This window comes from Oreochromis aureus, linkage group 3 (genome assembly GCF_013358895.1).
Source record: "Oreochromis aureus strain Israel breed Guangdong linkage group 3, ZZ_aureus, whole genome shotgun sequence".
Lineage (NCBI taxonomy): Eukaryota > Metazoa > Chordata > Actinopteri > Cichliformes > Cichlidae > Oreochromis > Oreochromis aureus.
The window spans coordinates 71803783-71819665 of record NC_052944.1 but is presented as its reverse complement, the minus strand read 5'-3'; the positions used below and the strand labels follow the sequence as shown (position 1 = coordinate 71819665).

The following is a 15883-nucleotide window of genomic DNA, read 5'->3' as shown; positions in this document are numbered from 1 at the left end:
CTGCAGCTTTACAGGAAACACTGGATCTTTGTTTCATACTGACTGTGTTTAGTACAATACTGCTGAAAGCACCACCCACTCACTCCATCACTCTACTTACTCCAGAGTCTCCAGTCTGTAGTCTGGACTCTGCTTAAGATCAGACAGCTGCTTCACATCTTTATCCGTCAGGAAGTTGTAGCTCAGGTCCAGCTCTCTCAGATGGGAGGGGTTGGACTTCAGTGCTGCTGCCAGATAATCACAGCTGATCTCTGACAAACCACAGAGACTCAATCTGTATAAAGAATGAAAGATGTAAGTTTATTAGACAAAGTGTGAGCTTGAAATCATTCAGTGTTTCATCATCTGTTCAGAGCTGAAGAAGGTTCAGAATGTAGAAGTTTAGAAAATGGAAACTCCAAACAGCTGAAGCCAACAGGAAGCAGCTTCAAACAAACACAACAAGAGAAAAAACTCTGAATGTTTCACATTAAAGTCGTACATTTCTCATTAAAACAGGACAAAGACTTGAAAAAGTCGTGTTTTTCCTTCCAGGAACCACATGGCTTCACTTTTAAAGGTGAAGTGTGAAAGAAATGGACATATTTGAAGTCCAACACCTTTTTCCAGTCACATGATTAAAGCAGACAAACTACAAGCTCATTTTCATTCCAACAAGTCATCTTCTGACCTGGACTAACAACACTGGTCTCTATGTGCAGCTGGCTGTGAGGCTCAGGGAGCGTCTACAAAGTGCAACACTGAAAGAACATCACACATTTGCTTCCATCACACAAACATCTACTGTCATTATTGTCACCAAACTCTGTGGATCCTTTATTGCAAATTCAAATGGGATCAAATGGTCAGACAAAAGAGGGTTATGAGGAAATATGATGAAATGTTGTGTATTAGCAGCAAGTTATTGAATCATTTTCCTCACAAACCAACCAAAATGATTGACAAACATGTTTTTACAAACTCAGTGTTGGACTTGGATCAGCAGGATAAGCTGATGTTTAAAGGCATTTGAGTCTCGCTGTATGAGAGTCCAGTTATTCCTCAATATTTATGGATGATGTTCTTTCAGTGTTGCACTTTGTAGACGCTCCCTGAGCCTCACAGCCAGCTGCACATGGACCAGCTGACATTACCCAGCATTAGAGGCGGCTGTAAAAATTCATGTTCCCATTTAAATGGTTTGAATTGGAATAAAACGATGTTGATTCATTCAATCCTGAATCGATGTTTAATATAAATGTATTTTGCCAGAATCTCAGCTTAAAGCTCACAAACTATTTCAACCAGCAGCAAACAGCTAAAACAGTAAATGAGAGCAGCTAAACACACAAAGATGGAAACACAGAGCGTGGATCGTTCACTCGACGGCACGTACACGGACACGCCGTCGGGGCTGAAAGTGGACAGCTCACAGATCCTGAAGCTGCAGGTTTCATCTGTCTCCAACCAAAACTGAGTGAACCAGCAGCAAAAGAAGATCAAACTCTGCTTCACGTTTGATAAATATGCTCATGAATTCTCTCTGACTTTGGCTGTTCCTGCCTGCACAGCTCTCTCTCTCTCAGTGTCCTCCAAGAACAGCTTCAAACATCTGTTTCTGCATCATTCACTGTTTATTAGCCACCAGTCTGCTGTTGTGTTCAGTGCTGTCGGCCTCTGACAGCAAAGCCTCGTTCTGCTGTTCCATGGAAACTTTTAAAATGATGACAGATTACAAACTCTCAGCTGTGTCTGTAATCAAACCTCTGTAACTTTGCTTCACTTCAGCAGCATCAGCTCATGTTCACATGTTGATTCATGGTTTGCTTCAGTTTTGATCGACTGCAGAAGATTTTGAAGGTTATCTGCTATAAAAAGCCAGAAGAGGAAAATCTGCTTCATGTGTTTCTGTTTGATCCTCAGTGACTTTGACACAAAGGCCTCTGCTGTGATGATCACACCTCTGATCAAGTCTCACAGTGTCACAACTGATAAATGATCAGAATTATAATATTTCTGACTGTCTGCTGTGTGCCGTGACCTTTAACCTGCTAAAGAGAGTCAGCTGTGGATTATTCATTGTTGTGTCTGATACTTAGAACCATGAGGAAGAAGCTACACAGTTAATCAGGGTCCACTCTCTCTGAATCAGGAAAGGTGGGCAGGCCGCGTGTGGGCCGCGGGCCATACGTTGAGTATCACTGTTTGAAATGTGAACATTGTTCTGCTGCAGTCAATGGACTAAACCAGAGAAGAAGAAAACAGACTTTACCATGAAGATCCTCAGTGTGGATCAGTATAATATCAGCCTGATGTCTGCAGTTTAGTGTCAGCACAACTTTCACATCATATTCATCTCAGCACAACTAAAACATGCTGACTGACCTCAGAGTTTCAAGTCCACATCCTGGACTCTCCAGGAAACCACACAGATGCTTCACTCCTGAATCCTGCAGCTTGTTGTTCCAGCTCAGGTCCAGCTCTCTCAGATGGGAGGGGTTGGACTTCAGTGCTGCTGCCAGATAATCACAGCTGATCTCTGACAAACCACAGAGACTCAATCTGTATAAAGAATGAAAGATGTAAGTTTATTAGACAAAGTGTGAGCTTGAAATCATTCAGTGTTTCATCATCTGTTCAGAGCTGAAGAAGGTTCAGAATGTAGAAGTTTAGAAAATGGAAACTCCAAACAGCTGAAGCCAACAGGAAGCAGCTTCAAACAAACACAACAAGAGAAAAACTCTGAATGTTTCACATTAAAGTCGTACATTTCTCATTAAAACAGGACAAAGACTTGAAAAAGTCGTGTTTTTCCTTCCAGGAACCACATGGCTTCACTTTTAAAGGTGAAGTGTGAAAGAAATGGACATATTTGAAGTCCAACACCTTTTTCCAGTCACATTATTAAAGCAGACAAACTACAAGCTCATTTTCATTCCAACAAGTCATCTTCTGACCTGGACTAACAACACTGGTCTCTATGTGCAGCTGGCTGTGAGACCAGTGCTCAGGGAGCGTCTACAAAGTGCAACACTGAAAGAACATCACACACTCATTTGCTTCCATCACACAAACATCTACTGTCATTATTGTCACCAAACTCTGTGGATCCTTTATTGCAAATTCAAATGGGATCAAATGGTCAGACAAAAGAGGTTATGAGGAAATATGATGAAATGTTGTGTATTAGCAGCAAGTTATTGAATCATTTTCCTCACAAACCAAACAAAATGATTGACAAACATGTTTTTACAAACTCAGTGTCGGACTTGGATCAGCAGGATAAGCTGATGTTTAAAGGCATTTGAGTCTCGCTGTATGAGAGTCCAGTTATTCCTCAATATTTATGGATGATGTTCTTTCAGTGTTGCACTTTGTAGACGCTCCCTGAGCCTCACAGCCAGCTGCACATGGACCAGCTGACATTACCCAGCATTAGAGGCGGCTGTAAAAAATTCATGTTCCCATTTAAATGGTTTGAATTGGAATAAAACGATGTTGATTCATTCAATCCTGAATCGATGTTTAATATAAATGTATTTTGCCAGAATCTCAGCTTAAAGCTCACAAACTATTTCAACCAGCAGCAAACAGATAAAACAGTAAATGAGAGCAGCTAAACACACAAAGATGGAAACACAGAGCGTGGATCGTTCACTCGACGGCACGTACACGCCGTCGGGGCTGAAAGTGGACAGCTGACAGATCCTGAAGCTGCAGGTTTCATCTGTCTCCAACCAAAACTGAGTGAACCAGCAGCAAAAGAAGATCAAACTCTGCTTCACGTTTGATAAATATGCTCATGAATTCTCTCTGACTTTGGCTGTTCCTGCCTGCACAGCTCTCTCTCTCAGTGTCCTCCAAGAACAGCTTCAAACATCTGTTTCTGCATCATTCACTGTTTATTAGCCACCAGTCTGCTGTTGTGTTCAGTGCTGTCGGCCTCTGACAGCAAAGCCTCGTTTCTGCTGTTCCATGGAAACTTTTTAAAATGATGACAGATTACAAACTCTCAGCTGTGTCTGTAATCAAACCTCTGTAACTTTGCTTCACTTCAGCAGCATCAGCTCATGTTCACATGTTGATTCATGGTTTGCTTCAGTTTTTGATCGACTGCAGAATATTTTGAAGGTTATCTGCTATAAAAAGCCAGAAGAGGAAAATCTGCTTCATGTGTTTCTGTTTGATCCTCAGTGACTTTGACACAAAGGCCTCTGCTGTGATGATCACACCTCTGATCAAGTCTCACAGTGTCACAACTGATAAATGATCAGAATTATAATATTTCTGACTGTCTGCTGTGTGCCGTGACCTTTGACCTGCTAAAGAGAGTCAGCTGTGGATTATTCATTGTTGTGTCTGATACTTAGAACTGTGAGGAAGAAGCTACACAGTTAATCAGGGTCCACTCTCTCTGAATCAGGAAAGGTGGGCAGGCCGCGTGTGGGCCGCGGGCCATACGTTGAGTATCACTGTTTGAAATGTGAACATTGTCCTGCTGCAGTCAATGGACTAAACCAGAGAAGAAGAAAACAGACTTTACCATGAAGATCCTCAGTGTGGATCAGTATAATATCAGCCTGATGTCTGCAGTTTAGTGTCAGCACAACTTTCACATCATATTCATCTCAGCACAACTAAAACATGCTGACTGACCTCAGAGTTTCAAGTCCACATCCTGGACTCTCCAGGAAACCACACAGATGCTTCACTCCTGAATCCTGCAGGTTGTTGTAGCTCAGGTCCAGCTCTCTCAGATGGGAGGGGTTGGACTTCAGTGCTGCTGCCAGATAATCACAGCTGATCTCTGACAAACCACATTGACTCAATCTGTATAAAGAATGAAAGATGTAAGTTTATTAGACAAAGTGTGAGCTTGAAATCATTCAGTGTTTCATCATCTGTTCAGAGCTGAAGAAGGTTCAGAATGTAGAAGTTTAGAAAATGGAAACTCCAAACAGCTGAAGCCAACAGGAAGCAGCTTCAAACAAACACAACAAGAGAAAAAACTCTGAATGTTTCACATTAAAGTCGTACATTTCTCATAAAAACAGGACAAAGACTTGAAAAAGTCGTGTTTTTCCTTCCAGGAACCACATGGCTTCACTTTTAAAGGTGAAGTGTGAAAGAAATGGACATATTTGAAGTCCAACACCTTTTTCCAGTCACATGATTAAAGCAGACAAACTACAAGCTCATTTTCATTCCAACAAGTCATCTTCTGACCTGGACTAACAACACTGGGGCCTGTTCTTCGTACCTCGCTAAGTAAGTTAGCCGGATTTGAATGTTGACGATTTCGCGTGATCTTGGATCGTTCGGTTCTCCGAAGCTCATCCAGGACTTGCTGGCATAGCAACAGATCCGTAAGCGTAAACCTGCTTGGGAGCAGGTTTACTTTATGTAAACAGGATTAGATCGCGGCCACTCAGGTATGTCCGCTTCATTTATAGGAAAGCAAGAGCGATATTTCGCCACTGTTTTACCATAAATAAATATTATCAATGTAACTAAAGATAATGCAGTATTTGATTCTTTTATTGATTTCATACAGATAGATACAGGTCATTTCCGAAAAAAAGGGAAATGTACTATTAATCATTCTATTACATGTAGTAGATCATGTCAGATGTAATTCATATTTTAGAGTAGTAATAGTAAATTACTACGTGCAATCAAGATGAGAGACCACGACTATAAAAGCGAAGGTGGATTTGGGAAGTCTGTCGCAGCCATGTCCTGTCCGTTTGTACGCAAGCAAGGAAGGTGCAAGATTGATAAGGAGAGTTTACAGAATTCAGCGTATATTGCGGGATAGACAGGATCCTTTAGCTCAGCGCGACAGTGTGCTCATAGAGATATCGATTCTCCGTGAGGGTATTATTTATAACACACTCTCTCTCTCTCTCTCTCTCTCTCTCTATATATATATATATATATATATATATATATATATCTCCCAACTTACTGTGCATGCTTCAGTCACCCTTGCATGGGAACAGGTAAAAGTGATGGAGTGTTATGTAAAACTACACACAAAAAACCCCACAATGTCAATAAATGTCACAGTACAAAAAGCCGGGGTGTGTGACGAGGGGTGCAGGACCACCACCTGTCTTTATTTGCTCTGCCCTTTTCTTGGCTGCTGTTATAAACAAACAAACAGATTATTTCAGGGTCTCTTTTCAAGAGACTAAAAGCAATATAAGTGATAAATATTACTATTCTGTAGAATATTCTTATATTTCACTTTTACTTGTCCCCATGTTCTAGTGGGTCCTGTTGTGGCTCTAATGTGAAAGAGGATATAATGTAATATAATATAATAAATTACTTACGAGTTTAATTTGTCAGCAGCTTTCTGCCAGCCCTCTCTCCTTGCTTTTGCAGCCTTTGCAGTGTTTCCTTGCGTTTTAATTAAACTCTGAAACTCCTGATATCCCAAAATCAAGAGTTCTTGCTCTGCTGCCGTGAAATACTGAGCGCGCTCCTTCGACATCTTCGCCGACCAATCACAGGGTTGCCGATCAATGTTTCTACTATCGATCGTAGCCCTTTTAAGCCACCCAGTGATCTCACATTACTTCATCCAGCTATACTAATCGTCAACAACAGGTGTGTTCGGAGAACCGGATTAGCGAGCTCAAAGTTAGCGCGATGATTTGATCTTGGATGTGTCATTTGATCTTGGATGTAGTAAGCGAGGTACGAAGAACGGACCCCAGCTGCACATGGACCAGCTGACATTACCCAGCATTAGAGGCGGCTGTAAAAATTTCATGTTCCCATTTAAATGGTTTGAATTGGAAGAAAACGATGTTGATTCATTCAATCCTGAATCGATGTTTAATATAAATGTATTTTGCCAGAATCTCAGCTTAAAGCTCACAAACTATTTCAACCAGCAGCAAACAGATAAAACAGTAAATGAGAGCAGCTAAACACACAAAGATGGAAACACAGGCGTGGATCGTTCACTTTCGACGGCACGTGCGGACACGCCGTCGGGGCTGAAAGTGGACAGCTCACAGATCCTGAAGCTGCAGGTTTCATCTGTCTCCAACCAAAACTGAGTGAACCAGCAGCAAAGAAGATCAAACTCTGCTTCACGTTTGATAAATATGCTCATGAATTCTCTCTGACTTTGGCTGTTCCTGCCTGCACAGCTCTCTCTCTCTCAGTGTCCTCCAAGAACAGCTTCAAACATCTGTTTCTGCATCATTCACTGTTTATTAGCCACCAGTCTGCTGTTGTGTTCAGTGCTGTCGGCCTCTGACAGCAAAGCCTCGTTTCTGCTGTTCCATGGAAACTTTTTAAAATGATGACAGATTACAAACTCTCAGCTGTGTCTGTAATCAAACCTCTTTAACTTTGCTTCACTTCAGCAGCATCAGCTCATGTTCACATGTTGATTCATGGTTTGCTTCAGTTTTTGATCGACTGCAGAAGATTTTGAAGGTTATCTGCTATAAAAAGCCAGAAGAGGAAAATCTGCTTCATGTGTTTCTGTTTGATCCTCAGTGACTTTGACACAAAGGCCTCTGCTGTGATGATCACACCTCTGATCAAGTCTCACAGTGTCACAACTGATAAATGATCAGAGTTAGAAGATTTCTGACTGTCTGCTGTGTGTCGTGACCTTTGACCTGCTAAAGAGAGTCAGCTGTGGATTATTCATTGTTGTGTCTGATACTTAGAACTGTGAGGAAGAAGCTACACAGTTAATCAGGGTCCACTCTCTCTGAATCAGGAAAGGTGGGCAGGCCGCGTGTGGGCCGCGGGCCATACGTTGAGTATCACTGTTTGAAATGTGAACATTGTCCTGCTACAGTCAATGGACTAAACCAGAGAAGAAGAAAACAGACTTTACCATGAAGATCCTCAGTGTGGATCAGTATAATATCAGCCTGATGTCTGCAGTTTAGTGTCAGCACAACTTTCACATCATATTCATCTCAGCACAACTAAAACATGCTGACTGACCTCAGAGTTTCAAGTCCACATCCTGGACTCTCCAGGAAACCACACAGATACTTCACTCCTGAATCCTGCAGCTTGTTCTTAGTCGAAGAATAGCGTGAGTCAGTACTCAGGTCCAGCTCTCTCAGATGGGAGGGGTTGGAGTTCAGTGCTGCTGCCAGATAATCACAGCTGATCTTTGACAAACCACAGTCCCTCAATCTGTATAAAGAATGAAAGATGTAAGTTTATTAGACAAAGTGCTTGAAATCATTCAGTGTTTCATCATCTGTTCAGAGCTGAAGAAGGTTCAGAATGTAGAAGTTTAGAAAATGGAAACTCCAAACAGCTGAAGCCAACAGGAAGCAGCTTCAAACAAACACAACAAGAGAAAAAACTCTGAATGTTTCACATTAAAGTCGTACATTTCTCATAAAAACAGGACAAAGACTTGAAAAAGTCGTGTTTTTCCTTCCAGGAACCACATGGCTTCACTTTTAAAGGTGAAGTGTGAAAGAAATGGACATATTTGAAGTCCAACACCTTTTTCCAGTCACATGATTAAAGCAGACAAACTACAAGCTCATTTTCATTCCAACAAGTCATCTTCTGACCTGGACTAACAACACTGGTCTCTATGTGCAGCTGGCTGTGAGACCAGTGCTCAGGGAGCGTCTACAAAGTGCAACACTGAAAGAACATCACACACTCATTTGCTTCCATCACACAAACATCTACTGTCATTATTGTCACCAAACTCTGTGGATCCTTTATTGCAAATTCAAATGGGATCAAATGGTCAGACAAAAGAGGTTATGAGGAAATATGATGAAATGTTGTGTATTAGCAGCAAGTTATTGAATCATTTTCCTCACAAACCAAACAAAATGATTGACAATCATGTTTTTACAAACTCAGTGTTGGACTTGGATCAGCAGGATAAGCTGATGTTTAAAGGCATTTGAGTCTCGCTGTATGAGAGTCCAGTTATTCCTCAATATTTATGGATGATGTTCTTTCAGTGTTGCACTTTGTAGACGCTCCCTGAGCCTCACAGCCAGCTGCACATGGACCAGCTGACATTACCCAGCATTAGAGGCGGCTGTAAAAATTCATGTTCCCATTTAAATGGTTTGAATTGGAATAAAACGATGTTGATTCATTCAATCCTGAATCGATGTTTAATATAAATGTATTTTGCCAGAATCTCAGCTTAAAGCTCACAAACTATTTCAACCAGCACCAAACAGCTAAAACAGTAAATGAGGGCAGCTAAACACACAAAGATGGAAACACAGAGCGTGGATCGTTCACTCGACGGCACGTGCGGGACACGCCGTCGGGGCTGAAAGTGGACAGCTCACAGATCCTGAAGCTGCAGGTTTCATCTGTCTCCAACCAAAACTGAGTGAACCAGCAGCAAAAGAAGATCCAAACTCTGCTTCACGTTTGATAAATATGCTCATGAATTCTCTCTGACTTTGGCTGTTCCTGCCTGCACAGCTCTCTCTCTCTCAGTGTCCTCCAAGAACAGCTTCAAACATCTGTTTCTGCATCATTCACTGTTTATTAGCCACCAGTCTGCTGTTGTGTTCAGTGCTGTCGGCCTCTCACAGCAAAGCCTCGTTTCTGCTGTTCCATGGAAACTTTTTAAAATGCTGACAGATTACAAACTCTCAGCTGTGTCTGTAATCAAACCTCTGTAACTTTGCTTCACTTCAGCAGCATCAGCTCATGTTCACATGTTGATTCATGGTTTGCTTCAGTTTTTGATCGACTGCAGAATATTTTGAAGGTTATCTGCTATAAAAAGCCAGAAGAGGAAAATCTGCTTCATGTGTTTCTGTTTGATCCTCAGTGACTTTGACACAAAGGCCTCTGCTGTGATGATCACACCTCTGATCAAGTCTCACAGTGTCACAACTGATAAATGATCAGAATTATAATATTTCTGACTGTCTGCTGTGTGTCGTGACCTTTGACCTGCTAAAGACAGTCAGCTGTGGATTATTCATTGTTGTGTCTGATACTTAGAACCATGAGGAAGAAGCTACACAGTTAATCAGGGTCCACTCTCTCTGAATTAGGAAAGGTGGGCAGGCCGCGTGTGGGCCGCGGGCCATACGTTGAGTATCACTGTTTGAAATGTGAACATTGTTCTGCTGCTGTTCTGTTGCTAACCGCTAGGCTAACTAGCAACAAGATGCCTTCCCTCTCCACAGATGACTACCACAGCCTCCTGCAGAAGATTGCAGTACTGGAGACAAAATTCATCGCTTAGAAGTAAACGTGGAGGTAAATGGACTGTGCGGAAATGAAACAACCCTGCCTTTGATTCAAAACAATGGCGACGAGCAAGCTAGTACACAGCTAAGGAGCACAGGTAACATGACCAAGAAAGTAGACTCTGTGCATCATTATTATAAATCCTCAAGCGATAATCCCCCCTTGGACTGTCTTGGTGCAAAACCAAGACATAAATCATGTCTCCTGGAAGGGGGAGGACGTATCACAGGCAGAGCACAGCGAGCTGAAATCTCTGAAACCGACTGGCCTTCACTTCCTACGGGACAGAGAAGCTCTTCTACCCCTGTATATGGGAGGAAACAGGACTGGACAACCGTGAATAGGAAGGTTAACAACAAACCTCCAAAACAACTGAATGTGAAACTGCAGAACAGATTTGCTCCACTATCAAAGGACCCTGGATCTCTATTGGACAACCATCCACCTAAAAGTAGCGAAGTAAGGTCTGAAAATCTCTTGAAAAGTAAAAAGGCCACAGGGAAAGCTAAAGGCTAAGCCTGAAACTCTGATTGTGGGTGACTCTGCCGTAAAGGATGTACAAAGGATGTGCGGTAAGAACACTAAAGTCCTCTGCTTTCCTAAGGATATGGTCAACAACCTGAAGGAGAGAATTCTTCAAATTGCAGATGAATATCCAACTGTGACAAACATTGTTCTGCATACAGGGTCAAACGATGTGTCCAAACAACAGTCGGAGGTTCTGAAACGGGACTTTACTGGATTATTAAACACTGTAAACTCTCTGAATGCAGCTGTATTCATCAGTGGACCTGTACCGCCCATCAGAGGAGGAGACGAGAGATTCAGCAGGTTGTTTGCACTGAATAAATGGCTCATATCAGCATGTACTGACCACTCAGTGCATTTTATCAACAACTTTAATATTTTTTTTGGGAACGCAGGCATCTGTTTAAAGCAAATGGATTTAATTTTAACAAGTCTGGGGTGAAACTGTTCACCTCCAACCTGTTTTATTCCATACGTCATCCATCTGTGCTTGGTGCCAAAGCTGAGATAAGCGAGGAGTTATCTCATAAAGAGGAACAAACAGTACTCGAGAACAGACAAAGCCCAGCAGAAACCTTGAGGAGGAGCTCCATCTGCCCCCACCGGGAAGAGCCTCAGAAAGGAGAGATGTCTGAGGCAAGAAGAGGGTCCCTGTTTGCCTCCAACTCTCTCAACAACACCAACGACCAGGACCAGGGACCACGACCTTCCCCAGTCCCCGGAACCCCTGACAGGCCATCACCCTCCTCCCCTCCCTTTCTCCCTCATCCCCACACCTGAAATTCACTGAGGAGATGATGGAGCGGGTCAATGCTGGGCTCAGATCTCCCCGGCCCAATCCCTTTTGTCCCCATAAACCCCCACTAGAGCAGCCAAGGGTTCGCCATCGAGCCCCGCCCTCAACAGAGCAATCGAGTTACATTAGCAGCCTCGCCCCCTAGTTCCTCCTTACCACCTTCATGCTCTGTCTCCGCAGTCTGATGTGTGATGTGTGGAGGGTCCGGGCTGCGAGGATTATGGCAGTGGTGACTTTTCCCAGGAGAAGCTGGGACCCTGTTTATTAGAAGGTTTTAAAATTTCTGTACTTTTAGGTGACAGAAGGAGACATGTGGCCTGGTCAAAACACAGAGAGCTGCACTCTAAAAGATCTTTAAATATAGTAAACATACCTTGTGTGCCACAGACTGCTCCCAAACACGAGGGGGCAAATAATACCTCTAAAACACTTAAGTTGGCTTTATTAAACGTTAGATCCTTAGCTGGGAAAAAATTTTTAATTAATGATTTAATCACCGAGCACAGCCTTGATTTTATGTTTTTAACTGAAACTTGGTTGGACCAAAGTAACAGTGGAGCTGTCCTCATCGAGTCGACCCCTCCTAACTACAGTTTTATCAGTGAGGCCAGGGTGAGCAGGAGAGGAGGAGGGGTTGCTGTCTTATTTAATGAATCATTTCAATGTAAGCAGTTATCTCCTGGAAGTTTTCAGTCTTTTGAATATGTGGCTTTACAGCTGAAGGCACCATTCCAAAGTTGTGTTTCTTAATGTTTACAGGCCTCCCAAATACTGCACAGACTTTTTTAATGATCTCAGTGAACTGCTGTCTGTGATCGGTGTTGATTTTGACTGTGTAATTATTGTTGGGGATTTTAACATCCATGTGGACAGCCCTCAGGACAAAGGGACTAAAGACCTGAGTAACACTCTGGGCAACTTTGGGCTGACTCAGCATGTAACAGAGGCCACACATAATAGAGGACACACTCTTGACCTACTGATCTCCAAGGGCCTGAGCATTTCAAAGGTTACTGTGTCTGATGTGGGCCTGTCTGATCATTACTGTGTTTTCTTTGAAAGTAAAATTTTAGCCCACACAAATATATCAACAGCAGTGATCACAAAACGGTGTATAACTGAACACAGTAGTGAGATCTTTAACCAGGTCTTCCCATTAACACCTGACCTGTCCAGAGGTTCAGTCAATGAGCTCGTCACCAGCTTCAATGCTAAAATGTTAAATGTAATGGATACTATTGCTCCCATTAAGGTGAAGGTTATCTCTGGAAGGAAAAAGTCTCCATGGAGAAACTCCACACTGGTGAAAAATGAAAAAAGAGAGTGTAGGAAAGCTGAGCGCAGATGGAGAAAAACAAACCTCCAGGTTCATTATGACATCTATAAAGAGAAACTTCACAATTATAATTTACAACTGAGGAGTGCAAGGAGGTCCTACTTCTCTGACATCATCACCAAAAACAGTCATAATGCTTGGGTCTTATTTTCTACAGTTGACAGGCTAACAAACCCTCCTGTGTCAGTGGCAGCTGAACTTCATTCGACCATGGCCTGCAATGACTTTGCCAAATTCTTCACAGAAAAAATCCAAAAGATTAGACAAGCAATTGGTACATCAACAGCAGATCCAGGATATGTACTGTGTCCACCGAAAACTGCTTAAACACCATCAAACAGTTTCACCCTATTAACAGCAAAGACCTGGAGGACATCTTAGGTCAACTGAACTCCTCCTCTTGCTGTTTAGATGTCCTGCCAACAAGTTTTTTCAAAAAGGTCTCAAAGACTTTGGAGTCAGACCTGTTACAGATCGTAAACTTTTCTTTAATGTCAGGTGTGTTTCCAGAATCACTAAAAACTGTTGTAATTAAACCTATACTGAAAAAGGACAATCTTGACAAGACACAAATGAATAACTACATGCCGATCTCAAATCTCCCATTTTTAAGTAAGATCATTGAAAAAGCAGTTTCTCAACAGCTCAATTACTTCTTAACACAGAATAACTGCTATGATGCCTTCCAGTCAGGTTTTAGACAGAACCACAGCACTGAAACCGCTCTGACCAAAGTGTTTAATGACATATGTCTGAATACAGACAGTGGAAAAATGTCAGTCTTAGTTTTACTGGATCTCAGTGCAGCATTTGATACAGTTGACCACAACATATTACTCAAACGACTGGAGAACTGGGCAGGTCTTTCAGGAACTGTACTAAACTGGTTCAAAACATACTTAGAAAATAGGAAATACTTTATATCAATAGGTAACTTCACATCTGAGCAGACAAGTATCACATGTGGAGTTCCCCAAGGTTCCATCTTGGGACCCCTTCTGTTCAACATTTACATGCTCCCACTGGCACAGATTATAAAGAACAACAAAATAAACTATCATAGCTATGCAGATGACACACAAATATATATCACAATGTCACCAGGAGACCGAGGCCCTGTACAGGCTCTTGGTAAATGCATTGAGGAAATTATTGACTGGTTGTGCCACAATTTTCTCCAGCTAAACAAAAATAAAACTGAGGTAATAGTCTTTGGTGCCAAAGAAAAACGATTACAGGTCACCAGAGAACTTCAATCTATACACCTAAAAACCACAAACCAGGCGAGAAATTTGGGTGTAGTGATGGATGCAGACCTAAACTTAGAAAAACACATTAAGACAATAACAAAATCAGCTTACTATCACCTCAAGAATATTTCAAGGATAAAAGATCTGATGTCTCAACAGGACCTGGAAAAACTAGTCCATGCATTCATCTTTAGTAGGCTTGATTACTGTAACAGCATCTTTACAGGTCTACCTAAAAAATCAGTCCGACAACTACAGCTCATTCAGAACTCTGCTGCTCGAGTCCTCACTAAGACCAAAAAAGTGGACCACATCAGTCCAGCTCTGAGGTCTTTACACTGGCTGCCTGTCCATCAGAGGATAGAGTTTAAAGTTCTGATGCTGGTCTATAAAGCTCTGAATGGTTTAGGACCAAAATACATCAGTGACCTCCTGACCCAGTATGAACCTTCCAGATCTCTCAGGTCATCTGGATCCGGTCTTTTATCAGTTCCCAGAGTCAGAACCAGACATGGAGAAGCTGCATTCAGCTTTTATGCTCCATATATCTGGAACAAACTCCCAGAAAGCCTCAGATCAGATGAAGCACTCAGTTTATTTAAATCCAGGTTGAAGACTCACCTATCCTCAGCTGCATTTGAATAAAACACCAAATCCACACTTTTAAGCTTAAATTTCAAAATTTACATTTTAACTACTGATTTTATCTACTGTCCTGATTTTATCTACTGTTTTGATTTGATCTACTGTTTTGATTTTATCTACTGATTTGATTCTATCTACTGTTTTGATTTTTGATTTTATATACTGTTTGTTTGTTTGTTTGTTTGCTTGCTCGTCTTAATCAATTTTAAATCATGTTTTTTATCTGTTGTTTTCAATGTTTCTGTAAAGCACCTTGAATCACCCTGTTGTTGTATTGTGCTATATAAATAAACTTGCCTTGCCTTGCCTTGCTACAGTCAATGGACTAAACCAGAGAAGAAGAAAACAGACTTTACCATGAAGATCCTCAGTGTGGATCAGTATAATATCAGCCTGATGTCTGCAGTTTAGTGTCAGCACAACTTTCACATCATATTCATCTCAGCACAACTAAAACATGCTGACTGACCTCAGAGTTTCAAGTCCACATCCTGGACTCTCCAGGAAACCACACAGATGCTTCACTCCTGAATCCTGCAGGCTGTTGTTGGAGCTCAGGTTCAGCTCTCTCAGATGGGAGGGGTTGGACTTCAGTGCTGCTGCCAGATAATCACAGCTGATCTCTGACAAACCACAGCCCCTCAATCTGTATAAAGAATGAAAGATGTAAGTTTATTAGACAAAGTGTGAGCATGAAATCATTCAGTGTTTCATCATCTGTTCAGAGCTGAAGAAGGTTCAGAATGTAGAAGTTTAGAAAATGGAAACTCCAAACAGCTGAAGCCAACAGGAAGCAGCTTCAAACAAACACAACAAGAGAAAAAACTCTGAATGTTTCACATTAAAGTCGTACATTTCTCATAAAAACAGGACAAAGACATGAAGATCCTCAGTGTGGATCAGTATAATATCAGCCTGATGTCTGCAGTTTAGTGTCAGCACAACTTTCACATCATATTCATCTCAGCACAACTAAAACATGCTGACTGACCTCAGAGTTTCAAGTCCACATCCTGGACTCTCCAGGAAACCACACAGATGCTTCACTCCTGAATCCTGCAGCTTGTTGTTCTCACTCAGCTCCAGCTCTCTCAGATGGGAGGG

At 41.9% G+C, this 15883-nt stretch overlaps 1 long non-coding RNA gene across 2 annotated transcripts; it reads right to left on the bottom strand.

Moving 5' to 3' along the window:
* Positions 1-3270: 3270 nt before the first annotated feature.
* Positions 3271-15817, bottom strand: LOC120437487. 2 transcript variants are annotated; one of them, XR_005611163.1, is made up of 4 exons: positions 15771-15817; positions 15249-15425; positions 7963-8160; positions 3271-3424 (listed from the first exon to the last, which is right to left on the bottom strand). It is a non-coding gene; the product is annotated as an uncharacterized LOC120437487 (long non-coding RNA). The 2 variants fall into 2 exon arrangements; XR_005611162.1 differs by lacking the exon at positions 3271-3424 and adding an exon at positions 4765-4809.
* Positions 15818-15883: the final 66 nt, after the last annotated feature.